This window comes from Podarcis pityusensis (assembly GCF_964106645.2).
Source record: "Podarcis pityusensis genome assembly, chromosome: 5".
Taxonomy (NCBI): domain Eukaryota; kingdom Metazoa; phylum Chordata; class Lepidosauria; order Squamata; family Lacertidae; genus Podarcis; species Podarcis pityusensis.
The window spans coordinates 60,578,157-60,587,935 of record NC_138032.1 but is presented as its reverse complement, the minus strand read 5'-3'; the positions used below and the strand labels follow the sequence as shown (position 1 = coordinate 60,587,935).

The window sequence follows — 9,779 nt, the reverse complement described above, 5'->3', positions numbered from 1 at the left end:
GTGCAGGACACACAGCCACTTCCTCCTCTGTTGATCCATGTAGATCAGCTGAAAGGAGGGGGTCATCAGCCCCTCTACACTTATCAAATGACAAATGTGATGACTGGCAAGGATGAAGTTTGCGTTGCCATCAAACCATTGGACAGTGCCATGTCTACTTAATGTCTCCCACCTTCTGCTGCTTATGACAAACTTAGTGAGGTTGCGGTGGGTCAGGAGAATATGCTTGGGAGTCCAGTTCAGGATAGGCACCCCTGGTCTAAAAATATGCAATAGGAAGAGGGCATATTGCCTATATATGAAATGTTTGTCTGGGATGACAAAACACAGTGGCTATCAATATATGGAGTATGCTGGTGTGTTGTTTTTTAGCTGCAGCAAAACTCCCCACTCCTTTCTGATTTGCAGTCATCTGGCTTTCATCCAAACTCTGTATTATGTCAGGCACTTCATGAAGTGCCAGCCTGTATCACATTAAAAAAAGGAAAAGAAACATAAAGCTGAGTCTCACCAGCATGCAGCTCTTACTTTCTAACTTCTGAGAGGGTGTTCACATGTGTGTTGAACCTGGAGGAAGTCTAGGGAGATGATTTAGCTTCTGGAATTGTCTTCATAAGTTCCTTGACCACTATAATTAGTGTGATGACATGGGTGGAGTAGAAGAATAACTGATAAACCAAGAAATGACATTTTTATGAGGGTGTAAATGTGTCATCTACAAAATTGTTTGGTACTTGGTAACTTGGCAAGGATATTGACCTATCCAGTTGGTTTATTTTAGCAGACCACACCTTCTTTGAGGTTGGCAAGATACTTGCCTTGTCTTGTCCTCTTGCTGATGCCCTACTTCCAACAGACAACCCAGGCACAGATCCAGTTGCTTTGACATTAAAATTCCCTTCAACATCATTATGACACTTATAGTTGCTTCACGTCAGCCTTTGCCTTGTTCATACTCATAGTTTGCTGCTGGGAATGAACTAGGCCCATCTGTGGTCACTCACCACGAGACATCCATCAGCACAATTTGTAACGTAGATTAAAGTCATGTCATTAGAATCTAACTTCCTTGGACTTTAAATTCTATTATGAAAGTTGTACTGCAGGGGCAAAACTAGGCTTTATTTCACCTGGGTCAAAGACCCAGTTTGGCACACACAAACCCCACACACATTTGTGTACATAGACACACAGACTGGGAGCCTCAGTGGCACCCCTCTGCAGGCTTTACCCAGGGCAAAAAAGCTGGCTAGCTCCCCTGTGGCTATGGCACTAGTTTACGGACATGGATGAGGAAATAAATGTCCGTAAACTAGTGCCAGAGCCACAGGGGAGCTAGCCAGCTTTTTTGCCCTGGGTAAAGCCTGTTTGGAAAATCTTGTTTGTAATGCCACCCAAATGGCATTACAATGGTGGCCTACCCCCCCCCCCCAAGTATCCATAGAAACAGTTTCAAAGCCCACCAGTTAGGGACTTTGCAGGCAATGTTGCCCACACTTTGAGGAAACCAATAAGCTCTCGAGGGCAGAGACATGCTCAGAACACCCCTTCTCCACAGCAGGCATCACTCAGTTATCAGATTGCTCCTGTGCTCATTTTCTAAAAGGCCGTACCTCCCATTTCCAGCTGCTGCGTTAGGTGAAGCCTTAATTAAAACCTCAGAATTTGCCTCCAGTGTCACCTTAATCTTGCAATGGAAATGCATGCATGCATGTCTCTGTGTGTATTTTCCAGAAGCAAAATTAAAAGAACCGTGAGTCACGGTTGCATTTGATTTGTAAGCTAGGTGTGGTTTCAGATGCTCTGTCTATCCTTTCACTCTAAAACAGGTCTCTTTTTTTTTAATAGAGGGCAGAATTGACTTGAGACAGCATTTCTACCTTTCAAGGCCTTTCGTCTCTCCGCATATCTCTCACGTGAACTAACAAGTCCGTTTGCTCTCTGAGAATGAAAGGATTAATAACCTCTCTAAGGTGGGGTTTGAAAAGGAGCCAATGAATATGAAGCGTGGCTGCTTCCTGAAATGTGTGACAGAATTATGTTCTAAAGATAGTACAAATTCTTATGTCTTTCCTTCTGGAGACAGCTATAAATAAACAAACAGGAGTTGGGGAGGAGAGGGGAATCAGCAGAAGGCCCCTGGGGAAGGGAAGAGCCATCACAATGTAAGTAAGTCAGAAACAGCTACAATTCTTTCTTTTTTTAAAAAAAAAATTGCTTGTGGGTTTCTATTTTGGTAGCTGTTAAAAGGAGCTTATAATTTCTCCTTTAGTGTTAATCAAAACAAATGTCACTGGGGTGTGTATGTGCATGTGTGTGTGTTTAACGCTCGCAGACGCCCAATGCTTTCCCCGTAAAGGAAGCTCCTTTAAGATTTTGCAAAAGCAGTCTTGGAATGCTTCGTACAAAGATCATGAAACAAAGCCAGCATTCCTTTGCCAATTCCAGGACTGTGGTCACATCCACACACGTCCACATTTAAAATGCATGGTTTCTTCCAAAGAATCCCAGGATCTGTAGTTCACCCCTTGCAGAAGTACAGTTCTCAGCCCCCTTAATAAACTTAAGTTCCCAAGATTCTTTGGGGGAAGCCATGAGCTGCATGTGGTGCCATTTCTTCTTTCAATGCCAGGAAGTCCATCACTCTTGGGGAATCCCCAATACTACCGGAGAAAGGCTAAATGGCTGCTGCTATGTTGAAAACTAGTTCAAGTAAAGCAATAGTCGCTGTTTTTGGCATTTTCCATGGCCCTTTATATGTTTATAGCTTGCTTCCCCACTCCATCCTTCCACTGTTGTTTTGGCTGCTGCCTCCTGATTTTGAACTGCGATTGGGAAATGGAATAACAGTGATCTCAACAGGCAAGGAAGAAGCTGCAGAAGTAGGATCTTGAAGGTATAACAGCACTCTGGTGATGGAGTTCACAGCCACAGCAGCAGAGCCTAGTAAACTCTTCCAGTTTAACTATGGCAAGAAGAACCTTGAGGAGTATAAACTCTTTTGCTCACAATGCAAATGGGAGAGAAATAATTTGCAAAAGGAAGAATAGACAGCATCTGGGTGAGGGGCAATCCAGTGTTTTTCACAGGGCATAATTTCTATGATCATGTTCCTACTGGGCAGGCCCAAGATATTGTGGCCCCTGAGGCGAACCAAAAAATGGTGCTTCCCCACCATGGAAGAAGCAGTGAGTGAAGACCTGCGTCAGAAACAAGGGGGGCAAATAAAGATCTACATTGGGATCTGCTGCCCCTGTGCATTCTGCCACCTGAGGCGATTCCTTCACCTTGCCTCATCGGTGGACCGGCCCTGCTTCTGGCATTGTGCTTGGACTCTCGGGACCCACAGAATAACTCCCATCAAGACTAAAGTGGATGGCCTAGAGAATCTGAAAGAGCTGCCTAAGCGAGGTCTTCAGTGACACTGGGTCTATATGAACACTGCAGATGCCATGAGTCATCTCAATTAAATACCAAGGTGCTGGGGAAGATGTCCATTGTTGTGGTCCATGTGGGCATCAATGTCCCTGAGAAATGTAGCTGAAGCAGGCCGTGGAGTCCAGCTTGTCTGAATCCATTGTTGCACAGCGCAGAAGGGGAGAGTGCTATTGCACCCAGGTACTTCTTGCAATCTTCCCAGAGCTATCTCATCTGTTGTGAGAACAAGATGCTGGACTAAATGAGCCATAGGCCTGATCCAGCAGGCACTTCTTATTTTCTTATACTGAGTCAGACCACTATCTACCTCAGTATTGTCCACACCAGGAGTGACACCTCCCAAATGCTGTTGAACTCAAACTCCTATCAGCCCCAGTCAGTATGGCCAATCAGCAGGGTAATGGGGGCTGTAGTCTAGAGGGCCACAGGTTCCCAATCCTCAGTCTATGATGACCGGTAGCAGCTCTTCAGGATTTCACACAGAGATCAGAAATCTCCCAGCTTTCCCTGGAGATTGAACGGGGGACTTTCTACTCTGCCACTGAGCTTCAGCTGTTTCCCTGTATTAACCCTATTTTGCCAGTCTTGCAGCATCCTTTATGATGTGAATGGAATCCTCCTTGGCATTTCTCAGAAGTGATGTAAAAAAGCGATAGTGCCTCTCATGCAACTCTCATTTGTTTCCGTTGTGTTTGCTCATGAGAATCCCTTACTGGACTGTGCTTTTAGTCCCTCTGTGCTGTGCTGTATCTGTTTAGGATAAGAGCCAGGAAGTCTGAGTTTGCTGGGTTTAGTTTGTGGGACCTTTGACACACAGCATTTGTCTGTGCTTCTAATATGTATCAATAGTCTTTTCAGATGACTCAGCTTCACTAACAATGTATATTTCTCTTTTAAAAATAGTATTCATGATAGATTTACTGCGTAGCCGTCTCGGTGAGATAACGGGCCAAAGGATTTACATAGGGAGAGCTATATCCTCGTTTTGCTACTATATGTGAATGTAGCATTTGATTATTTGCTTTGGCTCCTTGGAGAATGCCATAGTATTCTGCATTGGGATTTTTATGCACCAAAGCCTGAGCCACAGCAAATCCTTAAAGCTTATTTTGAGATCAAATGTGTGATCAAATGACATGGTGATTCGGGATACTGAAAAGGGTTATCAGGGGTGGGGCAGGGGAAGGAAGAGAGAAACTTAATAAAAAGAATTGCCTGAGGCTGTAACCCTAAGCACATCTACACTGAATACAGCGAGCCTTGATTACAAGTAAATATGCTCAGGATTATGCTGTCACTCTTGTTTTGGTTTTGTTTTTTCTGCTGCAGACATTCATTTAAATTCCTATGCCTTAGTTATGTGGTAGGATAAATAACGGTGGATGCACTGAAGCTCAGATGACCTTTCACTGGATGCTATCTATCATCACACTCTCCCATTTCCTATTTGTTTCCATCAGTCCAAATGACCCCTTTTCTAGTGACTACTAGTCATTCTTGCTGGTGGCGCTGTGGTCTAAACCACTGAGCCTCTTGGGCTTGCCGATCAGAAGGTTGATGGTTCAAATCCGCATGTCGGCGTGCGCTCCCATTGCTCTGTCCCAGCTCCTGCTAAAGCACACCAGTGCAAGTAGATAAATAGGTACCGCTGTGGGGGAAGGTAAATGGTGTTTCCGTGCACTCTGGTTTCCATCATGGTGTTCCATTGCGCCAGAAGCGGTTTAGTCATGCTGGCCGCATGACCCGGGAAGCTGTCTGTGGACAAATGCTGGCTCCCTCGGCCTGAAGCGAGATGAACTGTGCTGGTCCCGGGAGGAAGGTTATCGTTGGTGTAGTCAAAGTCCGGTCATGGGTCACTGGTCTGGAAACAGTTCACAAGGAGCGAGGTGAGGTCCGAAGCAGGAAGCCGGGCGGGGACAGGAACACTGGGGGAACAGGACTGGATGCTGGCCGAAACAGCTCATCAACGACGACGTTGCTCCCGCAACCTGGGACCGGGCTGACTGGCCTTTATCTTCTCTGAGGCCAGGGGCGGTCCCGGCCCCCAGGAGACCCGCCTCTCCTGGCCTTAAGGCGAGCACTCCTCCTGGGAGAAACCAGTTCCCTTCGCCTCTCTGCCCTGAGCCTCTGCAGTTCAGGAGAGGCTGAAGGGTTACTGGGCCCAGGGGGAGACTCACCTGTAGGCACTGAGTCCTCAACCACCTCTGGAGCCAGAATGGATTCACCTGGTGCCTGCTCCTGAGGATCCAGCGCAGGTGTAGGTGCCTCAGAATCAAGGCCCTGCCCCAGTTCAGCCGGCCCTGGAGGTGGGGACTCCTGTGCAGGCTGGGATTCCTCCGGTTCAGCCTCTGAATCGGAATCCCAGGCCATCACATGAGCGCTGCAACCCCATAGTCATTTTTGACTGGACTTAACCATCCAGGGGTCCTTTACCTTTTACTTTTACCTTACTTCCAGGATCAGAGGTACGATGCAGGGAAGCATGAGTGGGAGAGGGCTATTGAGCTCAAGTTCTTCTTGCAGGATTCCCATGGGGATCTGGTGTCCCACTGTGAGAATAGGGTACTGAGCCAGATGATCCAACAGAGTTTTTCTTATGTTCTCATGCCTCTTTGCTCCAGAGGCAATTGTTCCATTTTGAATGAAGAGGTGAACGGAACCCCCAGCTTGACAGAGCTCAAATGCCAATATGACTGTGATAAATGCAACTTTCCGCCATGAATGTGTTTATCACATAAATTCCTCATGTACACGAATACCTTGTGACGGCAGAAAAGCAACAGAGCATCATTTCAATGTTTATTGCATACCTTTTGACAGGAGCATTAAAATCCGAGGCAAAGTGGCATCAATGAAAAGAGTGTGCAGCTGTTTTCTTGCAAATGGACACGAAAATAGGTTAGTCTTATGCCTGGCAGCGAAAGAAAAATCTGATATGATCTGAAGTATCCATTTTGTTTTTCTTTTAATGAATGAATAAAGGAAGATAGCCGAGAGATGAACAGTCAATATAAGCAGGCATTTTATGCACCATCAACTCATTCTCTCATCAGCACCAACGGGAGAAAGTCTCTTATATTTTTCTGAATGTTGAGAGAGCCATATTAGCAACACAGCAGTTATATGAAAGGTATAATGCTGCCACCTGCTGGCTGGCATATGTATGCATTATAGGTGATTTTTCCTCCCTTGTTTATGATTCTCCTCTTCTACTGTTAACCTATAGGCCTGCTATTGGAATACTGCTGAGGTATTCCAGGCAAATATTTATGTGCACGCTCACCATACCATTAATGGCACTTATCATTGTGAAGCTGACATGAAGCACAATAGATTCCATTGCACTTCAATGCAGTAATGATACTTCTGCAGTTGGCACAGGTGTTGTGCAAACATGCTGTCATTAAGACAAACAGGCCTTACAGGTTCATCTTCAAGAGACGTAGCTCAGAAAATGAGACACCGACAATGCAATCGCTGCAGTCAATAACTGTGTAACAAAGAACCCTGGAAAACTTCCTTTTAAACATCGTGTCCTCTGTAATATTTCTCTGTTCTACTGTTTTGTGGTTACCAATTCAGCTTTTAATCTATGAAGAAGGGATGCTGTGAAACTGAAAGAAATCACTATTTGGCAGCTATTATTAAAACAAACAGTTATGCCTCACCCAAAATGAGGAGACTACTTTGCATAAAAATTGCAGATGGTAATTTATAGGTAGAGACACAAATTTAGGAATCATGACTGAAAATAGAAATGTAATGCATCTCAACATAGGGTGGAATACTGTGTCCAGGTCTGCCCAATCTGCTACCCAGGTACTGCTAACTGTTGATGAACAACTTCAAGGATTCTGCTCTCCCACTTTCTGCTCTCCTGTTTTTTAACCAGATATGGACGGGACAGTCCTCAAATAGGCATCTTCAAAGAGAGGACTGTCATCTGTAAAGTAGGGCATGTGACTACGATGGATATTAGGACCAAAGTGGACATTGCATGCAAATACATGCAACAAATTATTTGTCTCTTTCACAGCTGCAAAAAAACTGGTTCTACATCTTCATCAAGCTATCTAAGGGCTCATTCCTAGTCAGTCACTGCCAGGTGGTTGTTTTTGCCACAATTTTCATCATGCTTGCTTACCCTGAACAGCTCTTTCGATGTTACCATCCAGTTTGGAGTGATATGTTTGGAGATCTTTATAATCCGCTTGCAATCACCCTGAACAATTAGTCTCATTGGCTACTTATCCGTTTACCCCTACCTCTAGATCATTTATGAACAAGTCCCTATACTGATTCTTAATAGACATCTTCATCCCTCCACTGGGAAAACTGGCCATATATTCCTACTCTTTGCTTCTTTTGTAATCATTTAATGCTCCACAAGTGAACTACAAGCAATCCTTGTTTTGCACGGGTGTTACATTCTGGACCCTTGTGTGCATCGGTGGAGCGTGCGTAAGCCCATTCAACTCCGTTCTGCCCCTTTTAGTGATGCTTTTATGACATTTTGGGGCTACTTCTGGGTTTGGCGCCATGCACGTGCGCACAATTGCATGTCATTCGGATGCACCTAAATCAGTCATTGCCTGTACTCATCATATTCCCTGGCTGCTAAACTTACTCAAGAGTATTTGATGTGGTACTTTTTGAAAGTCCAAATACACAATGTCGATGTGATCATCTCTTTCTATATACTCGACGACACTAAAAAAACCCTCTGGGTTAATGAGACAGAATTTGCTATTGCTATTGCAGAAGCCATGCTTTCTTCTTCAACGGTTTGTGTTCTTTTTCATTCTCTTCATATGCACAAGGCTTCCATTTTCTAAAGCAAGCCTTCTTGTCTCTAATAGTATCTTTGACGCTCCATGTTAATCATGCTGTCATCCTCTTGGCCCTGGTGATACCTCTCCTATCTCAAAAACAGAAGGTAGATGTCAGGGCCCATGAGATATATCTCAACATTCATGTGAGGGCAATACATTTTATTATGCCAACCATGTCAAACCAAATAATGCACAAGCTTTTGAGTTCTCTAGAATGCTTCATCAGATTTGGTCAGGGTTGCCAGTGTGGTGCCTTCCAGACATAACTGGACTCCAGCTCCGATCTACCCCAGCAAGCATGGACAATGGTCAGCTATGATGGAATCTGTAGCACAGGCTATTAACCATGTTGATAAACCTAATTTCTGAATGAAAAATTGCAAGCAGTGCTGTAACATTGCCTTCAGATGAACCCCATTTCACATTGACACCAAACCTCCCATTAGCACACAAAGCCCCTTTGCTGTAGTGAATGGTTAGATAAACCTGCATGAATTACCATTAAGCAGTTGCTGCCTTTCCAATAACCTTTCCTTGAAATGAATTAATCCAGCTTGATTGGTTCATTTATCTTCCAGGTATTACAGCTGTGGGCTCCTGAACTGTGCTTCCTGACTGTCTCTATTTTCAGGTACCAGCAAATTCAGGATGCACAATTGAAGTCGATTCAGAGCTCTTCTGTACAAACCTGCTTCGCCGAAAGATTGGACATTTTGCAAGAATGAAAGTGATGGGGGAAATGCCATAGAAATTGTGGGGTAACATTTGCTTGCTGCAGCATCAGCTAACCTCCTCACAAGCAAATAACTCCTCAGTAAAGAATTGGCATAATAATCTAATCTCCCCACAAAAAATCAGGAGGAATGCACAATAAACAGATCACCTGGAAGCGACCTCGTCTGAACTTTTAGAAAAAGGCCATTGTTTAAAAGTCACACCTACATTATACATTTGAAGAGCTCTTATCCCACTTTAGCAGCCACAAAGGATTCTGGGAACTGTGATTTGTTAAGGGGGCTTGACAACTGTAGGTCTGTGAGGTCAGAACCTTCCACAAACTATGCTTCCCAGGATTTTTGGGGAGACCTAATGACTGTTAATGAGGGATGTGGGTAGCACTGTGGGTTAAAGCACAGAGTCTAGGACTTGCCGATCAGAAGGTCGGCGGTTCGAATCCCTGCAACGGGGTGAGCTCCCGTTGCTCAGTCCCAGCTCCTGCCAACCTAGCAGTTCGAAAGCATGTCAAAGTGCAAGTAGATAAATAGGTACCACTCCGGCGGGAAGGTAAACGGCATTTCTGTGCGCTGCTCTGGTTCGCCAGAAGCAGCTTAGTCATGCTGGTCACATGACCTGGAAGCTGTACGCCGGCTCCCTCGGCCAATAAAGCGAGATGAGCGCCGCAACCCCAGAGTCGGCCACGACTGGACCTAATGGTCAGGGGTTCCCTTTACCTTTAATGACTGTTAAAGTGGTATAAGACTCCTTTGGTATGGTATAGATGTGACCTTA

At 44.9% G+C, this 9,779-nt stretch overlaps 1 long non-coding RNA gene across 1 annotated transcript; it reads left to right on the top strand.

The window, feature by feature from the left end:
- Positions 1–2,106: 2,106 nt before the first annotated feature.
- Positions 2,107–9,163, top strand: LOC308477994. The gene is made up of 2 exons (XR_013986793.1): positions 2,107–2,165; positions 8,849–9,163. It is a non-coding gene; the product is annotated as an uncharacterized lncRNA (long non-coding RNA).
- The last annotated feature ends 616 nt before the right edge of the window (positions 9,164–9,779 follow it).